Source organism: Parus major, unplaced genomic scaffold (genome assembly GCF_001522545.3).
Source record: "Parus major isolate Abel unplaced genomic scaffold, Parus_major1.1 Scaffold381, whole genome shotgun sequence".
Lineage (NCBI taxonomy): Eukaryota > Metazoa > Chordata > Aves > Passeriformes > Paridae > Parus > Parus major.
In genome coordinates this window covers 54,841-80,410 of record NW_015379301.1, presented here as the reverse complement: position 1 = coordinate 80,410, position 25,570 = coordinate 54,841, and the positions used below count along the sequence as shown (strand labels likewise).

The 25,570-nt window shown below is 44.5% G+C and overlaps 1 long non-coding RNA gene across 1 annotated transcript in view; it reads left to right on the top strand.

Moving 5' to 3' along the window:
- Window positions 1–22,373, top strand: part of LOC109022421 — a 28,602-nt gene extending 6,229 nt beyond the window's left edge. The window contains exons 2-4 of the long non-coding RNA XR_004495693.1: window positions 13,979–14,069; window positions 20,588–20,741; window positions 21,890–22,373. This is a non-coding gene — a long non-coding RNA (uncharacterized LOC109022421). The remainder of the gene's footprint in view (window positions 1–13,978; window positions 14,070–20,587; window positions 20,742–21,889) is intronic.
- The last annotated feature ends 3,197 nt before the right edge of the window (window positions 22,374–25,570 follow it).

Below are 25,570 nucleotides of genomic sequence, written 5' to 3'. Positions count from 1 at the left end.
TGGACTGTGGCCATTTTGCAGCTTCAGAAACTAATTCCCCTGAAAACTCAGCACCACCAAAAACCATATCCAACCCCAAGATTAACCCATGCCCTACAGAATTGCCTTACCCCGATTCAAATCCCTCCATGGTCGGTCCTTCCAGCACAAAATTCTCACTCCACAAGCAAGCAGCGGGCTCACTTCCACCCCAGAATGGCAGAACCCATGTGCCACTGAGGCAGCCTACGGAAACAGCCCAAAATGGTAAGATTGTAATCCAGCACTGACAGAAATTCAAGAAAGCAGTGATGAAAGAAGGAGACCTGGATGTCATTGCTGCCTGCCCAGTGCTGTGTACACCAAGCCAGTGCCCAGATTGCACAGATAGTCACAGCCTGGGGCCCTCATGTATGCTCGGGCATGACAGCCCTGGCCGTTCCACCGAGTGGATGCTTTGCTCACCAGCTGGGATGTTGCTCATGGCTGATGGATTTCTGCTTGCTGTAGCTGTGGGTGGATGGAAATCACCAGCCAGGGAGCAGGAAAGCCAGTTGGGCAGCTGTTTTGTGTGCAACTCACTGCCGCTGGGTGCTGTTGGCATGAGCTGCCTGCTTCCCCCTTTGCTTGCCATGGCTGGTGGGCTTCTGCCATGGCTCCAGATGCTGGTCCCGCCATGGCCCTTCTGGGCTTGCCAGCCCGAAAGTGGTGAGTGGGAAGCTCCCCCGACATAGGCATTGGAGTCAGGCATGGGAGTGCATGTTACCTGAGAATCGTGCCAAGGGCTGCCTAAGCAAGGCCAAGCATTGTGTGTCTGAAGCCCTGGGGATCATAAATTCTCGAGAGACTGAGGTCCCCATGCTGGCATTGATAGTGGAAAAGCTGTGGGCATTTCTGGACCAGATGAGCTGACTGCCCTGTGTCATGTACCAGATCAGGGACATGCAGGTGCTGCTGGAGTGAGTGGAAGCATTCCAAGTGGGGGAGCAGGTTTGCCATGCTGCTGGGCAGCCCAGGTGGGGCCAGCTCAACTCTTGGCAGCATCTTGCAGCACACGCCCACACGGCTTGGCATGTGGACAACATCAGCTACTGGTGGCAGCAGGGCTGGTGGGGTGATGGGGGTGTTACTGCCACAGCTAGAGATAAAGCAAGCCTTCTACAACACCCAGACACTGCTGCTTGCAGGGCTGTGCTGTGGTGCTGCTGTGCTTGTGTGCTTCCTCCTAGAAGCATTCCTGTGGCCACTAATCTGGCCCATGTTCTGCAGCACCTTCCTACACCCCTTCAAGACCTAACTGATGGTGCTGGGGTGACGCTGACCCACCCACCTATCCTGCTCCCACACCTTGGTGCTGTTTGGACACACAGGCAGGGCAAAAATTTTAAAAGAGAGTACCCTCAGCAAAGGGAGAGAAAGGGGTAACCTCCTGTGGGGGCCAAGGAATCAGCAAACAGAGGAGTGCTGGTGCTCCCCTGGAGAGCTTCATCATAAACCAGGCACTTTGCCCTTATAGTGAGAGAAGTGTATCTCCCAGACACACTTTCTGTTTTATGTTAAACTGTTGTGCCCCATTGGTGTTCTCCCTGCCATTCCTCCTTGCTACTTGTATCCAAGTTTCCCTCACCCCTCTCCTTCCCTATATATACCCTGGCTTTTCCCCAGTTGAGTGGAGCTTCTGTGCTAGCCCCCTTTGCAGAGGGCCCTGCACTAATAAAGGCTAAATTCTCTGTGGAATTGCTGGCCAGAGCTCTAGTCCTTTTATTCCCTGAGTCGCCTGGGAAAGAGCTGCTGCTGAGCCAGTCACTGCTTGCCGGGCCAGGAGAGGGACGTGCCTGTGCCACTGAGAGCCATCTTTCTCAGGACACTTTTTCAGGAAGGTCACAGCAACCCTGATGTCCACCCCACTGCAGCAACATCCTCTTGTATGCAAACCACCGCTGCAGCATAACCCCTGTCAACAGATGTTATTTTAAAATCCCCCTTCCCCTGTGACAGGTCTGTCCAGCCACTGTCCAGAAGTGAGGGGAGTTAATAGCAAAGGACTAGAAATACAATGAAGCTCTCTCCTGGTGGGATGGAGTCCCAACTTTTAATCAGAAATTGTCCAGGACAAAGAGACAGAATCTGATCCCACACTGCCTTTTGAGCAGGGGAAGAGGGGGAAGGGAAAACAGGTTACAACCAACAGGAAAAAAACTAAAGGGAGGAGTAGGAGGGGGAAGAAACTAACACACTACAGATCAGAGGGCAGTTCTCAGGAATACACCATCTTTCTTAAAACAATAAAACACCTCACCCTTTTTAATTATATAAAATTAAAAGAAGGGCTTTGGGCTTATCCTGATACAAAACAAGAGTTTGTCCACCACTTGTGATTGGCGGGCTTTCGGTCCGTTGGTTCTATGTGGTTGATTTCTGAGGTAGTGAGGATTAAACTGTTGAAGGCTTTTAAAATCAAGCAACAAATAATCCTGAATGCTAGTACTATCAGGAACAAAACAACAACAACAGGATTGTTTTAACTATCAAAGTCCACCACCCTGTGAGTCCCCAGCCTTTGAATAGTTCACTAAACCAGTCCTTGGATTCTTGCTTCATTTGTCCAATCAAGTTCTTCATCTCTTGGAGGGCTACGTGGATGTTGGGAGCTTTCGAGGTTATGTTTAGGCAGCAAAGTCCTTCAAATTCCTGGCATTTGTGTCCATGCAGCAGCAGAAGGAACACAACCTGGTTCTGGAGCGTAGCTGCCTGGTGATCTCCTTGTCTTCTAGGAGGGAGCTGAGGGTGGTGGATGTTAAGTTTGCCTGTTTAACTACCCAGCACTCTAGGTGTCCTAACTCACCTAGAGATTTGGCAGCTGCAACTCATGGAAGAAATATGGATGCAGCAATTGTTTTTGATTTTGCCCAATGAAAAAATTCAGAATCCCAGTTTGGATCCAAAATATCAGTGCTTCTTCAGTGGACCTTGCTGGTTGAATTGCCTTTCTGAACCCATTTGGTAATTTGGGCTTGGTTGGGTGCTAACAGGGACAATCGCCCTATAGTACATGGCCCTCCTCGAAGCTGAGATGGGATTCCTGCCCAAGCTCTATCTCCACTAATCAGAAATAAACCTTCAGGGAGGTTTTTTGGATCTGAGCAGAGAGGTTCATCTGCTGTGATGTGACTTACAATACTACACCATTTTTTGGCAGTGAATTCTTCTCAAAACTGTAATATGTTGTTTAAGAGTTTAGTATCTGACAGCGAGTTGTAAGTGAAGTGAACACAATAAGGTGCTGAGAAGGAATCCAATAGCTGTAATTCTTGGGGTTCCCTATCTGCTTTGTGCAGTTTTGGCAACCACTCCTCCACAGGGTTCTTAACCACTACAGCCTTCTGCCTACGAATTCACATGGTCGGACGCTGTCTGTTTTGGGAGCTGTGTTAGGTCTGGGAGTGTCAAAGCTGGCTGGAAAGTCTCCAACCTGCAGTGGGACCCCCACCAGGCAGGTGGACATAGGGTCTTTTGCTGCTGCAGTGGACAAGCAGACAATCTCTTGCTGGAGTGTCTGTGCCAGGGTCACCCAGATGTTCTGTCGTGGCTGAGGAAAGATCCAGGCAGCTGCCAAACTGCTCAGCATGAACAGGATGACAGCTGCGGTAGGGTTCATCATGGGTTTGAATGGGAAGTAGGTTTTCTCTAAAAGAAAAGAAACAAACTTTTTTAAAGCATGTTCAAAGTCAGGGTGTGCAGGTCAGAGAGTAGCCAGAGGCCAGGAAGGTTTTCTCTTGCTCATTCCGGCGGCGTCTTCTTTTGGAAGCAACTGTCACTTGTTTTCCTTCTCCTTCCACTGGGGCTGGGCTTTTGGGAAAAAAAAGGCTTTACCCATTTTTGAGTTATCCACTGTGGGTCTGTATAGGTGGACACACATGCATAGCCATGCCCCCAGACAACAAGTTCATAAGGAACTTTGGTCTGCCAGGTTTCTGGGTCCCTGATTAAGACTGGTGGATGCTGTGACAACTTAAATTGATCACCACTCTTAAAATGCTGTGCCACCAGGGGACTCATGTTTTCAAAAGAACAGTTCAGAAAATTGATGGTATACATGGCTTTGCAGAGCTTTTGCTGTGGTGACATCCACACTATTCCACTGCCCTGCCAGGCTAGTACTTGTTTGAGTGTCTGGTGGGTACACTCAGTCACAGCTTGACCTGTGGGGGAGTAGGGGATGCTGGTTTTGTGTTCCACCCCCCATTGCTGGACAAATTCTAGGAACTCTTCGGATTTATATGCTGGGCCATTACTAGTTTTAATTTTTCTAGGGATCCCCAGCACTGGAAAGACCTGCACAATGTGTTGTTTGGCATGTATAGCTTTTTCTCCTGCATGAGCAGAGGCATACACTGCCCCTGAGTATGTGTCAATGCTTACATGTACATACTTAAGGCAGCCAAAACTGGGAATGTGTGTGATGTCTGTCTGCCACATCTCACAGCTCCCAAGGCCTTGGGGGTTAACCCCAATACCCAGTGATGGCACTGCCTGGAGCTGGCAATTGGGACAGGTGGTCACAATGGCCTTAGCCTGACCTCGTGTCAGCTGGAACTGACAGATCAGTCCTGGCACATTCTGATGGTATTGCTGGTGGCTCAGCTTGGCCTGCTGGAATACGTCTGGAAGACGTCTGGAATCAGCTTTGCAGTTCCCTTCTGCCATTACTCCTGGCAAATCAGTATGTGACCTCACATGCATCACAAAGAAAGGATGCTCTCTAGGTGAAACTAAATAAATTAGTTGGAGAGCGACCTAAAGAGATGCTCCTTCTCGATGTCTTCGAGAACTGCCTGCTTTGCTCTGGACACCACCCTTGCTACATAGGCCAAGTCAGTAACCAAATTGATTGGCTCTGAAAACTTCTCGAAGGCTCTCACAGCCACAGCCAGTTCAGCTACCTGGAGTGACCCCTCTATGAACTCAACATCAGCTTCCCAATGCTGAGTCTGGGGACCTCTCCAAGTCATCACCGACTTGTGGGACGCTCTGGATGCATCAGTGAACACTGTAAGAGCTTTGAGCAGCCTACAGCTGCTTTTCTCATGAGGAATGAGGTGGAATTCCTCATGAAACAATTTGTGCGATATAGCGTGGACTGGTATTTGTCCACTGTGGCTGTCCAGAGCTAACTGGAGGTAAGCATTGCTCTGCAGCAGGTGCTCAAACATTTCCTTGGTCAGTTTCTCAGGAGAGTGCTTTCCCTTCTCAGAAAGTCTGACTGGGAAGTGACTACACACGAAATCAAAACCTGCCAGTTTCCTGCAGCCTTACCCTGGCCTTTTGGATCAGCTGAGCCATCAGCTCTTGTGGTTTGGTGATGGTTTTGGATCGTTGGTGGGAGAGGAAGACCCACTCTATGATTAAGAGTGAATCTCTCTGCCTTTTGGCCCATTGGAATATCAACCCATGTAAGTGTGGTAGTTTCCCCAGGAAAATGAATTTGAAAGGCAGCTCAGGCCGATAAGGATGAGCCTGTCTCTCTGTCAAAGCCCTTTGTGCTTTTTTGATTGCAGTCTTTGCATTTGGGGTCAGTTCCCTGGGAAAAAGCAGCTCTCTCTCCCCTTTCAACAAATTGAGCAGGGGGCCTAAGTTCTTATTGCTGAGACCTAGCCAAGGGCTGACCCAGTTCAAAGACCCATACATGGAACAGAGATCTGCTAGGGTTTTGGGATTACTAATGATTTCCAATTTCTGCAGAACAACAGTTCACGTGGTGATCTCCAGACCCAGGTATTTCCAAGGTGGCATCCTTTGAACTTTGTTCTCTTGCAGTTGGAATCCAGCAGAGGTTAAAACTTTAACCACTAGGTCAAGTGTGTGTTGCAGTATAGTGTCATTGGGGCGGCACACTAGCACATCATCCATATAGTGCAAGATGATGGCATCTCTTTTTTCAGTGCATACAGGGGACAGCAATGAAGCTGTATATCACTGGCAGATAGAAAGGCTGCATTTCATCCCCTGAGGTAATACTCTCCAGTGGTACCATTTCACTGGGGCCTCTCAGTTGACTGTAGGGACTGAGAAGGCAAACCGTGGTGCATCTGCTGGGTGTAGGGGAATTTGGAAGAAACAGTCTTTGATGTCTAGGACAGCCAATTGCCAGTTTTGTGGGAGCATTGTCAGAGCGGGCATCCCAGGTTGGAGTGACCCCATGTCCTCAATTACTTAGTTTATCTCCCTCAGATCATGAAGGAGGCACCACTTATCCTTCCCTGGCTTCTTTTATTACGAAGACTGGGGAATTACAAGGGCTGGTTGTTTCTTCTATGTGGCCTATGGCTAATTGTTCCTCCACAAGCTCTTCGAGTGCCCCTGAGTTTTTCTTTACTGAGTGGCCACTGATTTACCCAGACTGAATTATCCTCCAGCCACATTAACTTTTGGGTGGGATGCTCAACTGCTTTTAAAAATTCTGGAGGTCTCAGGAATGGTTAGTTTGACTCCCCATTGGGACACGGTGTTTCTCCCCCACAGGGGGCACTTGTAGTCAGTGACAAACAGATGGACACTAGCCAATCTTCCATTCAGGCCCTCAATCTGAACAATGCTCTTAGAGACTTTTGCCAATTTTACCCCTCCCACACCTTGTATCTTGCCAGCCACGGGTTGCAAGTCCCAGTGTGAAGGCAACACCCTTTCGGGTATGATAGTCACATCTGCCCCAGTGTCAATCAACCCTTCCACATGGAGATGATCTGATCCATGGGTTAGGTTGCATCCTTTTACGGGTTTATCCTTGCCAACCACTTCTGCCCAATAGACTCCCAGTGCTTTGTCATCTACTGGGACCACTGCTGGAACAGGGACCGCCCAGGCTTTGATTTGCCCCTTCGTCAAATAGAAAGGTGGCTGAGGATAACGCGGTAAGAGAGTGAGATGTGTTAGGTATTGAGAAACAGCTCAGACAATTCAGCCGAGTCTTCACAGAAGTATGGCGAACGTCATTTATTTCTATCTTTAGCACACTTTCATAGGGTCCAACAGGGTCCACGGGCTTAGCAAGCTACTATTAGTTAATACATATTGTTTTACATTCTTTCCCCACTACACAAGGCTATTGTTTTTCTTTATTCTCGCTGCTTCAGGAGAGTTTCAAGGACACTGCCTTTAATATTGTCACCTGGATTAAAGGCTGGCTTGTGCAGACAGGCTTTTACTAAAATATCATGCTTTTACTCTGTTAAAATGTTTCTCTACAGTTTGGTCTCCTTAAAATGTCTTGGAAGCCACCTCAATCTCCATGGGTGTGTGTGCTGTGTCCCCAATAACAAAACACCTACCATCCAGTCCTACCATGTCTTCTGAATTGTCCACTCCAATGACTGTCCAATGAGTAGACCTGAAAAGAAAAGCTTCAGCAGTTACAAGTCTGGATCTCTTTTGATGCTGCCAGACTTTGTTAGACACACGTTCCCCACAATTATTTTTCTGCAGTACCACACCCTGCTTCCCTTTCTCTCCCTTTTCAATTAAAATAGAGGCTTTTCTCATTCTAGAGCCCACTGCATTTATATACTTGTGCTGGGTTGTCGTTCCGATTGGGAACGGCTGAAAAGAACGACACAGACTCTCAGGGAGTCAGAACAAGAGGATCCTTTAGTTTATTGCTAGCAGGCCTGCTTTATAGACGGATACGTGGAAAGTACAGAAAGGAAACTCTTATTGGTTAGTAAACTGCTACATTACCATCATTGGTCAGTGGGGTACACCACCCCCCTGACTTTCTCCTGCAAGGAAAACAAGGAACACATAACAACACCTGCAAGGTTGTTTTGTGTCCCTGAGGATTGTTTTAATTCTTTCTTATGTCTTTCCCAGACTATTTTCTCAGGACCAGCCTGAGAAGCTGTACGGCCTGTAATATGTACAGGCACTGTCAGAATTTAGCATCCATACTGGGTGAGGCTGCACTCTAGTCCCAGTATTTTTGTTGGTTGACTACTGCTTCTTTTTGGTGTTTCTTTTGGTGTTGGCCTTGAGTCCAGTCTGTTGAAGTGTCCTGGCCTTTTGCACTGGAAGCAGATGATATGCTGGAGCTGCTCCAATGACATCTGTGGCTTTTTTATTCCTGATGTTGTTGCTGCCACAGTCCTTGGGCTTGTCAGTCCCGCCCTTCTGTCTTGTGCACCATACAGATCTGCCTCTATCATCTCTGCTATAGTGGGTGGAGGATTAATGGCGGTCCCAGGATCACTCTGTGGCAGGCCTCATTGGCATTTCTTTGAGACATCTCCTTAATCAACTCTGCCTGTGCCACTGGTTCTTCCACTTGCCTTTGTATTTGCACTCAAAGTCGGCCAACAGACTTAAAAAAACTTTCTGATGGAAACTGTTTAATATTAATATAGCTGACTTGAGTTTCAACTGCTGTTAATTGGTTAAAAACCTTTTCTGCTACACCACAGATCTTATCTAAAATAGATTTTGTTAGTACCCATTCTTGGTCTTCAGGTTTAGCCCACACTCCCTCCCCCTATAGATGTTCCAAAGTGAATTCATTATTCTCTGCATCTTTTGCATCCTGGGTGCTTCACTTACACTCCACTAGGAGGTTTTTTAAGAACTTTTTCCATGAGCTTTCCCAAAGATCAAACTCAGAGGGGGTTAGGAGACACCAAAGAGGTCTTTGAGATCAGCAGGAACTAACTCATGAGATTTTAATGTAGCCCTTACCATTCCTTTCACTATTTCATTATCTCTACCAAATTCTCTTTGGGCTTTGCAACTTTAGTTTATATTTTGTTAAGAGATGGGTTTTTAATGTATATTAATTCTTTTTCTACCAGTGTATATTACAGGAGCAGCTGAGAGCATATTTTCATCCTCCCCAGGGCCTGTATGTCCTGGGTTTCCCCACACACCCCCATCCCCACTGGGCCCAGGGGGACCCACCCCACCACCGGGTCAGGGGAGGGGCCCAGCCCCGGGGCCCAGCCCCACTCCCGTGGGAGCTGGAGGAGGACCCATTTCCCCCTCCCGTGGTGGGGGAAGGGACAGGACACCCCTCCCTCATGTCCACCACAGGAGCAGGGGGCAGAGCTATCTCTCCCACCCCCACCCCCCTGCGGGGACAGGGGGAGGGGGCATGAGAACCAGGATTGCAATATCTGGAGGCAGGGTCGCAGGGTGACATCATGCAGGGTGGAAGCATGGTGGAGGGGGGAGGAATGTCCCAGGGAAGGAAGGGGTTGGGGGTGGGGGAAGGGTTTTGGGCAGAAGAGGTTATGGGAGGGAGAAGGGGAGTACAATTGGTGTCCCACCATGTGGCCTGCTGGCACATGGCCAGCACCATCTTGGATTCCAGCCATGTGGGGATAGCGGGGATCATTACCTTTAACAACGGGGGTAGGAGGGTGCAGGGAAAGATCTCTGCTAGCCTGCGCAGGACTATCAGAGATGGGGGCTGAAGAAGACACATGGAACCAGGAATGGCATTGTCAGGCTGCATTTCGTGCATTTCTTGGGCTGTTCCATGTATCTTTTTCAGCTCAGGAGCAGAGGGTTTGGAGAAAGTGTTAGGGGAAACTGATGGAAACTGCTGGAAACTGCAGTGGGTGTCTCTTCACCTCCTCTTCCCTGTTAACCGTTTCTTTCCAAATTAAGAGGAACAATGGGAGATATTTTGAAGCAGACTTTTCTCCCTGCTCTACTTTAAGGGTAAAAAGGTTTCTGATTCTGTCCCGTTTAGGGACAGAATTTACATCGAGATATTTTGAAGCAGACTTTTCTCCCTGCTCTACTTTAAGGGTAAAAAGGTTTCTGATTCTGTCCCGTTTAGGGACAGAATTTACATCTGGCAGATCAAGCTGTGGTAGGCGATGAGACAGTCATGAGACAAAGTGTTTCATCCTACTTCTAGAAATCTTAACATTTGTAGTGCTTAAAAGATCCTGGAGTTTGAATTCAAGATCTTTGTGGGGTGCTGAAAGCTGTGATCCCATTTTTGATGTTAAAAACTTGGTAGCACAATTCATTTTTCTTCTTTCACCACGAAAAAGAGGACAGCTAACAGTGGCAGGCTTAACTGCCTGCTAGGAACTCACGGTCCCTTTAATCAGCCATCAGCTGCACGTGAAGCGGGCAGGGCCTGCTCTTCCCCAGCACCGAGCCAGGTTTGTCCCGTGGTGGCCACGGTCATGCCAGGCAACCTGCAGCTCCCAGACTGTGGCCACTGGGTCCTGCAGTGCTTGCTGCCACTGCTGCCACCGCTGCCCGCACAGACCACCCTGAGCAGATTGCTGCTGTGCAGAGCCGTGCATTTGGAGCTGCCCCAGCCACGCCACTGCTGCTTGCACGTTTGCATGGGGGCCTGCCGGTGTTGCTGCGCCACTGCTCATTGTGCAGGGCTGTCCAGCTGCCACTCTGGGCACGCTCCGCCACTCCAGCTGGTCCCAGCCCTGCTGCATGCCTGCGCAGTCTTGGGCCACTCCAGTCCAGCCCTGGCCTCGCTCCCCCACGTGCACGTGCTGCCGCTCACCATTCCTTGTGTCCCCTGGTGCTTTTGGCGGTGCAAGAAGATCCCTTTGTCCCAAGATCAACTTTCTTAGGGCTTCAGAAAGCTGCCAGCCTCTCCTTGTGAGATTTTAGACTGTGCAAAAACAGCGTTCAGATGTTCAAGTAGTTGGCTGGCCCAGGCTTGCGAAAACCCATGCATGGTTTTCCCAGCCATTCATGGGGGGCTCAAAAGGGCCCCACGCTTGGGCACCATCTGCTATTTTTATAATCCCCCTGCTCCCCTGAGGCTGCGGTCCGCCCAACCACAGCCCAGAGGAGTGGGGAGTTAAATATATAGCAAGGACTAGGGGTAAAAACTAGGCTCTTTTCTGGTGGGACAGAGCCCAGCTTTAATCAGCAGATGTCCAGGGCAGGGAAAGAGGAAAAGAGGAAGAATCATGTCCTGCACTGGCTTTTGAAGAGAGAGAGGAGGGGGTAGGGATACATGTTACAGCCAGTAAGAGAAAATAACAAGGAAGGGGGGGGGGGGGGGGCGGGGAAAGAACTAAACATGCTATAGATCAGGAGGAAAGCCCCCAGGAATGTACCATGTATCTTAACACAATGCAACAGTTCTTCATCTCTACTGTGGAGGCCTCACTGGAGTTTTGCATCCAGCTCTGGGGTGCTGAAACAGGAAGGATGTGGAGCTGTTGGAGTAAGTCCAGAGAAGGCCATGGAGATGCTCCAAGGGCTGAAGCCTCTCTGGTCTGGAGTCAGGCTGGGAGAGCTGGGGGTGTTCACCTGGAGAAGAGAAGGCTCCAGGGAGACCTCAAAGCCCCTTCCAGGGCCTAAAGGGGCTCCAGGAAGCTGGAGAGGAAGTTGGGACAAGTGATGGGGGGACAGGACACAGGGAATGGCTTCCCACTGCCAGAGGGCAGAGTTACATATAATATTGGGAAGAAATTCTTCCTTGTGACGGCCATGAGGCCCTGGCAGAGGTTGCCAGAGAAGCTATGGCTCCCAGGAAGTGGATCCCTGGAAGTGTCTAAGGCCAGCTTGGACAGGGCTTGGAGCAACCTGGGATAGTAGGTGTCCTTTCACATGACAGGTGGTGGAATGACTCGGTCTTCTCGAGTGTGGCCCGGCTAGCTCAGTGATGAGGTTTCTCTTCACTCGAGTTTCAAGCCAGCATATGTTTGTGGGGTTCACTGATTTTCTTCAAGAATCCAAGTCTATAGAGTGAGTAAAGAAATCAGGGGGGGACTCTCTCTCTGGTTTTCACTCCACAGTTTATTTCTGTGAAAGGGAATCTAAAGGACGAGAGACAGAGGATTTGGGGTCTGGGGGGTCTCTTTTAACAGTGTTTCTCGGAGGGAGGGAACATCAGAGAAAGAGCCAATTATTTTCTCAGTTAGTACATCTTACAAACTTTCTACGAATCAAGGTTACACACACCAAGATAAAAGATAACAGACACCAACTTCTTCAAATGCCCACAAAGCTATAGGAGTATTCTTCACAGAGGGGCAGAGGGGGAGAGAGGGGGGGCTTGGTTTCCTGGCAACACAGTGGGGAAAGAAAGGGAAGGCAAGGTAAGAATGCCCTCTCAGCTTCCATAGCTCAGAGGCATTCTGGGACAGGAAAATAGAGTTACAAACTTCCGTGTTAGAAAGAAGGGTCTCTCTTCTCTCAACCCCGTGTTTTCCTGGGCTAAAGAAACTTCAAGCAGCTGGAAATGCCAGCAGGGTCTTCTCTTTACTCTATCCGGCCTCTCGCCGTGGGGCCAAGGAGAGAAACTTCGGTAACCATGGTAACTTGACACCAGGTAAACAGTTAGGGGAAAGAAAAGCTGGGGGGTAGAAATCACAACTAAAAGATAAGAAAAAATACATTTCAGGCTATCAACTACAACAGTGGAACAGGATGAGCTTTAAGGTCCATTCTCACCCGATGTGTTTTGTGCTTCATTAAATTAAAATTGTTGAGGAAGAAGGTGAAGCTCAAGGGTCTCCAGCATGGGAGCTGAGAACTGGATCAGGTCTTTCCAAGACATAGGGAATGCCTATACCTGGTGCTTCCTAAGGTAAAAGACTTGGCACTACTTTTGCACTTTCGCTTTTGCTTTCCCCATGCCTGGGAGCACTCAGAGCTGTGACCTAAGGTTAATTTCGATGTGGATCTTGAGTAGCTGACATATCTGTAGGAACCGGTAGGAAGTTCTGTAAGGAGCTATCAGATGGGGCAGAGCCATCTGATCACTGTGACAGTGTCTTGGCTGTATCATTGAGGCATCAGGGAAAGGTACCCAATGCCTCTGGGATGTGGTGGCACTGCTGGTACCTCTTGAATTTCCCTGGTGGCTGCTTTGGTTAAGCTCTGACCTCAAAACCAAACAGTCAAGGTCATCTGGATTTAGCCATCCTCAGGAAGGAAACTTTGTCTTTAAAGTGAATTTCAAGCACACATAGAAAAAACAAAAAACAACCCTGAACTGGCAGACCTGCAGTAGTGGTTTGGTGTTTCAAAGGTTTAGGATCTTTTCTTCCTGTTCTCATGGAACTGTAGCTACAACTTCATTAAATGCAGGCTACTAAACAGCTGTTAGGTAATGTTATAAATGCAAAGGCAAATTTGGGTTAAATAAAAAAGCAATTTATTATAAAACAAACAACGAGGAAAAAACACAATAAAATAGGCAGCGCAGCGCTGGGTGGACAAGGGTCTATACCCAAAGGTATAGGTGTTCCCAAATCCACGCTCGAGTGTTCTCTGGCCTGGGTTTTTATAAGGCTTTTGTGTCCTGAGGCCAAATTCCAAGCAGGCACCATTCACCAATCATCATTGTTGGATGAATGGATTTCCTGGCGTTGGAGAATAGAGTCAATAGATGTCCAGGCAGAACCTCCTCATATGTAAAGACGTTCTGAGTGTTTCTTGATTTCATTTTGGTTTGGGCCATCTGGATGGAGTGGTTGGATCCGGGTTGGGGCCGGTGCATATCTCGGCTGGGCTTTTCCCTTTGTCCAGTCTGATTGCTTCCCCAACAGTGGCCTGCAAGCCGGGGTGTTTCAGGTCCGGTGTTGAGTATCTCATCCGAGCTCATTCCTTTGTCCAGTCTGATTGCTTCCCCAACAGTGGCCTGCAAGGCGGGGTGTTTCAGGTCCAGTGATGAGTATCTCGTCCGAGCTCGTTCTTTTGTCAGCCTGATGGCCCGTGTCCTGCTTATTCTCTTCGGTTGATGGGCGCCGGCTAGAATCGTTATCTGGGTGCCGGCTAGAATTGTTATCTCCTGAATGGGAATTCGTGACTAGATCTGGGGAAGGATTTTGTTGGCCACACTGTGTTTTATTTTTTATATCTTTATAGCTACAAATATATTAATTTAGACCTCTACGAATTTTTATTCATACGTTCATTTATGACAGGTAATAACAACTTTCATTACCAGCTAAAGCTAAAATGGTTTCTGCTGTTATATAATATTTTATCTTCCTTTCATCTGTACAAATGACAGGTAACAGCTTTGTACCTGGAAGGTAATTCCTGAAGAAGAGCCTCAGCCCTGATAACTACAAGCAAGTGGTTTGCCAAGTTCAAACTTCAGGGTTTGTTGTGTTATTGGTTTTTATAGTCAGACTAATTATGTTTATCATGTGAATGATGCTATTAACATTTACACAGAGTAACATGAAAATGCACATATCTTTTGGGAGTTCCAGTTTTGCAGTAAAAACAAGATAAGCAAGACCTGATGTTCATAAGTTTGCTGCTCTTGCCTCCTATAATTCTCCAGGTGTTCCTGTGGATGCTAACTCTGAAACAGAGAGCACGGTGCCTGTGGAAATTGCAGGCCGCATAGCTTTCTCAGTCTTGCCAGAGAAAGTGGCCTGGGAAATCATGGGGAGGAATTAAAACAATCCTCAGAGACAGAAAACAGCCTTGCAGGTGCTGTTTGTCTGTTCCTTGTTTTATTGCAAGAGAAAGTCGAGGGGTGGTGTACCCCACTGACCAATGATGGTGTTAGTTTACTAACCAATAAGATGTGTTAGTTTACTAACCAATAAGAGTTTCTTTTCTGTACTTTTCATGTATCGGTCTATAAAAAACACTGATCTGAGGTAATAAACCGAGAGATATTCTCCTGATCGACTCCACAAGAGAGTCTGTGTCCTTCTTCTCACCGTTCCTAATAGAGTGACATGTTCCCATTCTGTCCTGAGTTGCCTCCCATGTGTCCAGCTGACACCTGTAGAAGAGGAGTGAAGTGTTGGTGGTGGGTTTGACATGTGGCTGTGCTGGATGGATGGCAGCATGTGTACTGCCTAGTAGAGGCATGTAATACCTGAACTGATTGTTCAGTCCTTCCATATGTGGAAATTTTCTTTTCCACTTACCAGAAGTTTGCAAACTGAGGGGTTGTTTTTATCCCACAGCTATTGTTCAGAAATTTGTAGGAACTTAAAATCTTCTGACACCTCTGTATCTTATCAGATTTGTTTGCGACTGCCAATATGCTCAGGGATTCCTGGAGGAAAAGCAATTTTAGGTTGCATGGTGTTAAAGCCAGAAGGCTGATCTGTTGCATTCTGTGCTTTACTTACTCTGCCCCTTGCTTCAGGAGTGCTCTCTGTGAAGCTGTGAAAAGCTGTTGTCATATTTGCGTATTTGATCTTAAGCTTCCTGGTGACCGTGTTTCTTTGCTCCACTGATTGTGCAACAGGTCCTGATGCAACAGGCCAGCTCAGTAAAATGTATAGGCCTGGATTCCTCTGTGTGTCAAACATATATTTGTACTCTCAGGTTGGCTTAGAGTTTATGAAGATATTGAAGCATTTCCAAGAGCCTGGGGTATTCTGGTTAAATGTAGAAAAGGAATTTTTTCCAATCAACCTTTTTTTTATAAATAGCAATCATAGCCTTATATTATTTTAATAACTAATATTTTTATACTTGGAGCTGATTTTCAAAAAAGTTATTTTTACTGTCAGTCACTTGTCAATAACATTGGTCATATAGCAACAGGCCCAACACATGCAATCAAGTTATCAGTGAGGAATGAGGTTTGTGTCTACCAAATTCAATGCTCTAGTAATTAGGAAGGTGGTACAATCCAGCAGTTTAGTCTCTCTGCCATCATCACATCCCATTTAAAAAAATGCAATAGGTAGAGAGGATTGGTTTTGAGAGACATTTAGGTGCTCTACATACATGAATTTATGTAGAACATGCACGCAGATTATATTATTCCTTTTCCTTGCCTGCTTGGAGGCATAACCAAGTGGCAAGCCAGTTGTGTTACTGTCTACATTATGAAATGTTTACTATCTCAAAGTGGGCACAGGAGCCTTTTGCCTGATTAGGCTATTTATTGTCTTGTTCTGTAGTGAACACAATAGATTAATTAGTACTGTGACCTGTGTTTGTGTGGTACATACCCTGCATCATATCAGGCAGAACAAGGTTAGGAGCTCATGTGCAAATTTTGCAGCAGTTGAAATGATTTATCATATTATTATTCATCTTCTGTAGGAATCATTAATGAGTTAATGTAGTGTGTGAATCTGAGGCAAGGGGTGTAAAGAATTTGTTTTGAATATTGCTGATCAATAATTTGTGTGAGCTTGAAAAACATGTTACTGAAATCAGTCATAATTAGCTGTAGATAAAATCCTAATAAATCACTAGTAGTGGAGTAATTCTCTTCTAATTGAAAAAAAAATAAAAATGGAAAGACTAAAGGAAGGGTCAGACCAGTGAGCTATGAAATTTTTGAGGAAAGGAAATGATGACAAGAAGAACTGATACTCATATGAAGATAACCTGTATGGGAACATTTCAGTGAAGAAAATCCCCATTTTCCTGAAGAATTAAGAGAAATTGAGACAATAAAAGATTATTTATTCCCAGGAGGCATGAGCCTCCCTGTATAATTGAGTTTGTATGTAATCACCCTCTGAAATGTGTGCTAAAATTTTGTCATTCTGCATTATGAATGTTTTTAATGGGAGTAACTAATTTCAATCAAAATTCTTCCTCTTTCAGATAAGATGAGATGCCATGATCATGCTGGCCTCAGAAAGGATTTTAAAGCAGAGCCCTAAATTATTTTAGAAGTAAACTTGTTTTCTGTCTTATACAGAGGATTGCAGAGGAGCTTGCTATTCCATTGCTGTATATTGTTTGAGGAAGAGGGAAAAAAGTCTATAATCATAACTTACTGTGTATGTGGAAAGGAACAGAACTGAGGTTCAACCCTGGCATTGCAGGTATTGCTGTCAATAGTATAACTATCTTTTTACATGGAAGCCTACATGCTGCAAACAAACTGGAGTGGAAAATACTCACAGTTATTCACAGAAATCCCCTGCATTCAAAGTTAAGGTTCTGAATGAACATAAGTATACAAATAATATTTGCAGGCATGGGGGTACCTCAAAATCATAAAAGTCAAATCTTTTCATTGTCAAGGAAATCAAACCAGGTAACATTTAATTCCTCAGTCTGCTGCATAAGCAGCAGCAAATACATTTATATGAAGTCCTTTTTAGATTTGTTTGGAGCACAGGGTCAAGGTTTGGTTATCTCACTAAAAAAAAAAAAAAAAAAAAATTTAAAAAAAAAAAAAAAGTAAGCTGGTAAAAAAGAATTATGAAGGGAATAACCAGAATAACAGATGGAATTTCTTTCCATGGAATGACTGAAAAATGGATTTTTTTTTTTTTTTCCCAATTAAGCACAATTAAGTGAAGTTGTTGAAGGTTTAAACTAGTTAAGGACATTTGCAACACTGTCTTAAGGTATACTTGAGGGTATTGAGAGAAAATATGTTAGAGCACACAGGGCAGAGAATACAGAGACCATCTGTCTAGCAAGCATGAAAGGTCCTTTATGGCCATCACAGAGTTTTTGGGAGAATGACTTGCCTGTATTCTGATTGGATATATATATATATATCAACTGGTTGGATTCCTTCCACACCTCTTTTATCCTTGTTTGTAAGGACTTCTCTGTGCAGGTAAATTTATCACACATGTAAATTTTGCACACATGTAAATTTTTTCAAGCCAAAAGAAATTACAAGATTACAGCTTAGCAGCCCCTTTAGGTGCAGGAGGACACTTGGGGACCAGGGACCAGCTGCTCAGCCATGCTTTTCCCGGCACACAGGTGTTTCTGCAGCTCCTCATCTAACAGGGCCATATGTGGCATCAGCAAAGTATGACCTGGCTGTGTTTGGGAGCCTCATCTACCAGAGAAGCTGTGTCTTTTACCTATTTGGAGTTTTCTAGTGGAGCATTTTCCTTGTCAGTTCCCTGCCTGAAGCCCAAGAAGATGAGTTTTAACTATTTTTTTAAATTTTCTGTCCCCAAACCTTAGTTGAATAGTGTGATAAGCCTGTCTTGGGAGCTGTGACTCCCTTGTGCTGCCAGTTTAATTTACAGTATCTTTATCCATCACCTCAAGGGTAAGGTTTCCTCCTCCAGCTGTGTGGTAAAATGTCTGCTTCAGATTGACACTGGAACGAGGATCTAATTGTAGATACTTGATTGAGATCAGCTTTGCAGCATCTCACACTTCAGTGAAAGCTGTACACCACCATGGAGGGTAGAAATGAGGCCTATACTTAGTGACTGTGTAGGAGTGAAAATTCAGTGACCATGCAACATCAACATCATTGGTAAGCTAGTTTTCCAACATGAATATCTTGTAATAAAAATCTCTCCACAAACAGCATTCACGTTGTTTTCCCATCAGCATGCAAAAGTCACTTAATGACATTGCTGTGATATCTTCATGCACTTCTTGAACTGTTTCTTATTATATTCTTACAGTATAATGAAAACACTGTGGGCTCTCTGCATGTTGGCACTGAGCTAATATTGCTATTGTACTCACATCCGTGGACAAAGTAATGATGCTGTAATGTTTTATTGCTACATGTAGGAAAACTGCAAGAAGGGAACTAAAAGAATGGATTTTTCTGCTCTGTGAAATAGAGGCTAGTAATAAGATTTTAGCCTATCACAGATGAAGAGGCTTGAACACAACATCAAATGCCCTTTGTTTCAATGGAAAGGGCTCAAGCATGAAAACATGCCTCTTTTTATTAGACTGCATTTAAGATATCTTTACAGCTATTTTATTTAGACCTCTTCAGCCAGAGACAAGCAATAAGAATATATTTATTTTCTTTTTCAGTAGCTCCTACTTGTCCTTTTAACATGAAGCATTAGAAAATGCATCTTTCTATTTTGATTTGGTTTCAGGACATGCAGTTTTCACTCAAATAAATTTTTTATTTTTTGAACTGATAATTTAAACTAAATATTATACCTCTGTTCACATGAGATGTAGCTCTTGTATAGACAAGTGCTTTGGTGAAACTTGCTTTAAAATCATTCACTGGGGAGTTGTTTTGCAAGGCTTATAGCTGACAGAGCTGTTACAGTTTAAGTGCATTATGGAGTTCTTCCTTTCACTTCATCAGGCTTTGGATAACAATGCCCTGTGTTGCCAAACTGTTTCTTCCTTATCTGCCACTTCTATGAAGTAATTTTTAGCAATGCATCATTATAATATATCAGGCTTACATAAGAGATTAGAAGTCCAAATAGAGAAACATGGCAACATTTTCCCTGGAAGAATGAGGGTGATACACAAGCCTCATCAGCTGGATGATTCACAGAGCAGGAAGTAGCATGATTCCAAAAAATCTTTTTCTGGTTCTGTTTATTCTAAAATGAAACAGTTTCAAATCTGATGCTCTGGAGATCCATATTTTTCTTGTTGTAATGTTTTTTTCCTCTTCCGTGTCATGATTCCTGTTCACTGAATCAAATCTCTATAGCTTTTCAAAACTAAACTTCTACAGTAATAATATTGTTGCCATTATATTATCCTTTTACATAGACTTAAAGGACAGTTTATGACTGAAAGGGAATATCTGTAACCAGAAGGGCCCTGATTCTAATTTGCATGTAAATTAAATATTTCAGAATATGACTGTGATTTGTGAATATACACAAAGTATGCTCTTTTGATTCCTGGAAAATAGAAATGCATAACGTCAATCAGAAGAATATGATTTATATACTGGCTCTTTATCTTAGCAATTTCCATTCATTTGAGTCCTTTTTTTTTGAAATCTTCCGTGGCAATGGCTGATTATTCCTGCTGTAATGTGGAACAGGATGTGACAAAACCTTACTTTATTCCATCCACATTAATAGAGAACTCTCAGATTAAATTCTGGTTGAAGCCCAGCACTGTAGACTGTAAGTATCTACTGTTATGCTATTATAGGTGGGTGTATATATAGGTAGGTGAAGGTATGAGAGCAAATATTGCTAGAGGACACAAAGTATAGTGAGGGTTCCAAGAAAATCACACAGAGCAACCAACTTTCGTGAGGTGAAGAAGCCTTTTTTTTCAGGGTTTTGTCAACCCTTACATAAGCTGTTCCTATCAGGTCACCCTGATTGGTAAAAGGAACAACACCTCCCTCATCCCATTGGTGGGACAAGAGAGAAAACACTGTCAGAACATCTGTGTCTTGTTTTGGGAAAGTAATAACTTATTTACACAAATAGTCCTTGAGAAAAACAGTTCCCAAAGCCTTTCCCTTGGGCTTGAAATTCTCTCAGGTTCAGAAATCATGCCCACAAGCAAATGGAGGGGAGGGAATTTTGATATATGGAATTTTTTTATTTCTGGTATGCCAGATTGTATTTAACACATGCTCTTACTCTTTGCTTGAGATGAACAGTACAAAAGACGAAGAAAGGATAGCTGAGAGAAGCTAAAAATCAATCAACTAAATAAAGATAAGGGCATAAATAGGACAGGAAGATGCTAGAATACTAGCTTCTAGCTTATATTTAAAATGTGTTTATGGATCCTGTGAGATTCACTAAAACTGCTGAAATCTGGACCAGTTCTTTTAAACAGAGTTGCTCATGTTTACTACCAAATTATTGAGTTTGTTAGAGTTGCTCAAACTTCTTGGTAATTGGAAATATTCAGGCTCACCAGCACAGCTGAAAGGGAATAAAACACCAGAAGAAGTTGGGGAATATGGATTTATTTTATTTTTTAATGAGAATGTCTTCTTTTATGATAACAGACATTTCCACTGCTGGAGCTGCTCTTGCCGTGGACTAATGAAGACATCACAGGGAGTGAACCACAAGACACTCGTGTCTGGAAGACAAACATCAGCCTGGGTGATATGCAAGCTAGCAAATACCAGAAAGAATTTGGAGTAAAGAAGTTTTGGGGTATGTATATGGGAAGAACTTTCCAAAGTGCATGTTTACAGCATCAAGGGCTCAAGCCCTTTGCTTTTGGGGTGAGCACTGATCCTAGTGGTTGTCCTGAAAATTGTACATGGTTGGGATAGAGGCTGGATTGGTTTTCCTGATTGATCAGCGAACTCTGAGCTCCTTGTGTGGGAAAGAAAAACCCCATACTCTTCCTCTCTTAACCTTCCTACCATGTATTAATTGGACCCAAGGTAGGGAGGAATGTTGCAGGCATAGCCTCATCCTGAGCCTCCCATGACAGCCAAGTTTTGACTGATTTGCTTATGACTGGTTTTACTTGGCCAGAGAAACAGGCTGGCTCTTCAGTAGAAAAGTTGCTGTGCATGTGCTGAGTAGCCAATTTGTATAACAAAGAAAAATAACCAAGTGCCTTTGGTGGAGGCCATGAAAAAATCTAGATGTGAACTGCTATCTTTTATTTTAAGCCCATTCTGTACACAAGTCTGGGACCTTTATTTTAAGCACATTCTGGACACTGGTCTGGGAGAAGAGGCACATCCACCCAGGCTTGCTCATCTGCACAAAAAATAAGGATTCTATAGAAAAGAAAAGAAAAGCAGCAGAGATGTGGCATGTGCTTTAAGCCCAGATGACTTTCTGCTTCCCTCCCCACAGTTCCCTCTTTGTCTCCCAGGTTTACCACCTAATTTCCCATTTGTTGTTGAAGTGCATGTGCAGCCTGTCTGTGTGGAATGATCCAGCTATGCCATGCAATAAACTGGTCAGTGCAGTCCCAGTCCTGGCTTGCAGATGAGATTTTCACAGATAAGTGATGAGTATTTTGAGGAACAGAGTTTCACTGGGAAACTAGATGCATCTTGGCAATAGACCGGTGGTAATGCAGAGCTGGGATCCCAAAGGGATGATCAAGCACTTGTATAAACTGGCTATGGGTGCAGGTGCCAGGTGTGAGCCCTAACTAACCATGCTGCTTTGATGTGTAGACATGGGACTGCTCTCACTCAGGTGAAACCCATCAGCTTCTCCTGGGGTTGTGTTTAGGCCTTGAATGACAGGAAGTACACTTAATGCTATGAGCAATGAGTCCTACAGGTATGGAAACTCTGACACTGACTTCCTGAATGTATTACTTTCTTTTCCAGCCTTGTTTAAATTGTTTCTGCTGACAAGGTTTACCATTCCTCAGCCTGAATACGTATCCATTATTGGGTTTTGTGTGAAGGAGCTGACGTTTACCAAGGTTGCTACTGTTACTATCACAGTAAGTCAAAACAGTTCCGAGACAAGTGCTCCCAGTACCAAACTGATCTGTAACAGCCTGGAACAGTTTGAGGACTGTTAATGTTGACTTCATCTCATTGGGTACAGTGTCTATTGAATGGCTCCCCTGGCCTCCTCTGATAGGTGTTTGCTCCACTGCTTCACACAGAAAAGTGTTCAAATCCCTGTACAGTGTTGTAGCAGGGAAGATAAAAAACAGCTGGTCTGGAGGGTAAAAAAGCCCTTTGTACAGGAAGCCAATGGGAAGCACCTTGTTCTCATTTATTTAGGAAGTTTATTCATCCTCCTACAGAAACTCCTGGTTCCAAAATTTAGTTGTTATATGGAAGAGTCCTTGCTGGGGATCTCATTGGCAATTGCAGGGATGCCTGCTGAAGGAATTCCAAGAGAGGTCTGACAAATCTGGTATTACCATCAGCATTCAGCCAAGGTATCAGGACACCTGAGTGAGTGGTTAGGGGAGGAGCAGAGGGATCACAATTTGTCTGAAGGCTAATGGCAGTCTAGTGAGGGGGAGTGTGGGGCTGGACGGAACTGGACATAATATAAACAATAGTTAGGATGTAGAGCATTAACTGTAGTACCAGTGCTGGTCTGGCTGGTATTTTTGCATGTGCTTAGACTACAGATCAATCAGCTGATGGTGAAAGTAAAGTAATATGATATATATATATATATATATATAGCTGATAGGACAAACCATGAGACAGTCTATTAGGAGCTGGTTAAGTCCATGTAAAGTAGCATCAGAGCTGTGTTTGGGCTGTTACAGCCACTGACCAGCAGTATCACCTCTTGCTGCATGCAACAATGGCTGCTCAGCACTGCATGGCTGGGCAAATCCAGATCCCAGTTTTTTTGGGAGGCCTCATGCCCTTTATGCCACTGGAATTCAGTCACAAGTTATTTAAAATAAATGGAGTACATGTCAGTGCTCTGCTGTTGTTCCTTTTTTCTTCCTAAAACAATGCCCACTGCCTAGCACGTATGTTAGAGTTGGGTCCATTTTAATCAGCATGTGCAAACTCATGGAGTTTTTGAGGTCCAATTCGCTTTGATTTAAAAAGATCAAAACAAAAGAACATCTCACCCCTCTCACCTTTCAACTGATATTTAGACTTTTAATTTGATATGGGCAAAGAAAGTCCCCTCTGCTGGCAACCAACATCATAATTTTCAGACCTAAAGAAATTTCTATATCAAAGATATATATGTATATACTTAAGAGTTCCCTCCTCTGAAGGAATTGTTTGAGGAACAGCTCTCAAACTTTGTTTCTGCTACCAGGAGGGTGTTTTTAGGCCCTGCTAGAGTACTGGGGCTATTACATTGCAAAGCCTTGCTATTAAAAAGAAGATGATATTGAAGTTAACAGTGCAATGAAATATCTGCAGAGATGGAAAACAGGTTGAAAAGATGTTGTTAGAGTCCTTTCTGAAAGTTATCCATACCGAAGGGCTGTTTTCAGTATACAGTGCTAGTTTTGGAGAGCATCAGATTGCTGACCGTGTTATTAGTCGCACCAAGCTCACTCAGAGGGTAATACTTCATCTTCCTACTGCACACTTGGAGACTTTTTTATTTCCAGTTTCATTGCTCAGTATCAACAATCAAAATGGTGCTGATCAAACATCAGAATCTCAAAAGAGTTTGGAAAATTAACAAATAAAACCTCACAAGTGACAAGTAATGTGTGTGTTTATGTGATAGGAAAACCCCCAAACATCACAAACAGAGCTATCTTTGCAGAAGTCATGGGGTGTCTCTACCACAGTCCAGCATTCTTCCAAGGCTCCTTTTGCTGAACTCTGCAGTATCTCTGCCCCTGTCCCAGGGCTTGGCTGTTGTGTATGGTAATTGCTATAGCAGCCACACAAACCAGTTGTAAATGTGACCTGAAAGGAAAATGAGTCCTTTTTAAGCATTTGGGTGGTCACATCTCCAGAATTTCTTATTCTCACTTACACATCCTGTCAACTCTCACGAGAAGGAAGAGCTAATTCATTGCCAGCCCAGCTTCCTGGAGTTAACACCCTATTTCCACGTGAGGACAGATACACAGTCTATGTGGAACTTTCACTCTTGTTAAAATCAATGGGCTAATATAAAATAATATAAAATTATTCCTACTAGCAATGTACTGTGGCCCAGTTTTCAGCAAACATGTACCAACCTGGAGGGTATTGTCACCTTTTGGACAACAAAAATGAATGTCACTCTTTAAAAGGTATATTTAACAACATCAGGCGGAAAGAATAAAATAGAATGTGGACATCTGTTGTCACTAAAGGTGTTTTGTGTTCACTCATCTAACATAGACAGCTTTGGTTTTTTCCATGGTCATTGCATAATATGCCATGCATCTCAGAGAATTAATAGGGTTGTAAGAGCTTGTGCTTTGGTGTCACAGAGGGGTTCTGAGACCTCTCATCCAGTTCAGCTGGGTTGATATCAAGACAGGTATGATGATATGTTGCAGTGTGTTTCTTGTTAATGGTATGTTCTGTTATTACCTAAGTTAATGGTTTGGTCCAAATGAGACCCTGCTACCCCATGTTGTCAATCTACCCTAAGTCTCCTGTCAATCTGTCTTAAACCCACTGCATGCTTGGAATTCCACTTTGGAAATGCCCTAAACTTTGATGCTTGATTAGTCCATGTGACCCAATTTTCCCCCCCCATCTCCCTCATTGGATGATGATTTTGTGAACCCTGCCTTTTACCCTCCCCAGGATATCTCTGATTAGCTGATGCTTTGTACCCTCCCTTTGAACCGCCTCTCTATTTCAACTGTTGCATGTTCACATTTTCTGTCTTTTGCCCCCAGTATTCCCCAGAGCAATAAATCCTCTATTATCCCATGCAAAAGACCTCCCTCTCGTCCTTGTCTCCTCAGAGCACAGACTGACAGACAAAAAGCCGTAGAGCAAGTGCTCTAGTCGCACCTTGGGTCATCCTGCTGCTGGGGTGTGACCCACTCCTGTGGCAGGCCGAAGTGATAGAGCCAGATAAGCTCCGGTGAGATGAGATAATGATAGATTCACCCAAAGATAGATTTTAATGTCCACTCAGACCACATTGTCCGAGGGGCTGCTTCCAAAGACCAAGAGGTGTGGTGAACTTAATATATAGGGGTACCTGAGGGCAGGAGTCCAATTGCAAATGCAGACCTATTATGGAATGATCCTGGTAGCATCTTAATTTCCATCCTTTCAGTATTCCTCCTCCCAGGGCCTCAGGTTTATTCTCTCCATGTCAGGAACCTGGTCCAAGGTATGAGCTATCCCAGCTGATTCATTTCCAACACTTTGGGTGATGAAGTACTCTCTCTTCTTAACTCCTGTGGCAGTCCAAAGCGCAGGGGGTTCAGCACAGGGATATCTGTTGTGAGTATCAAAATTGTGAATGATCTCAGCTTTGGCAGGGTGGAAGCTGTGATGGCATTGTGGGACAGAGCCCTGGAGACATAAAACCTTGCTGTGGTGCAGGACTCTAGAGATTTGAGGGTTTATGAACCAGAAAAAATTCATCAGTGACATAAG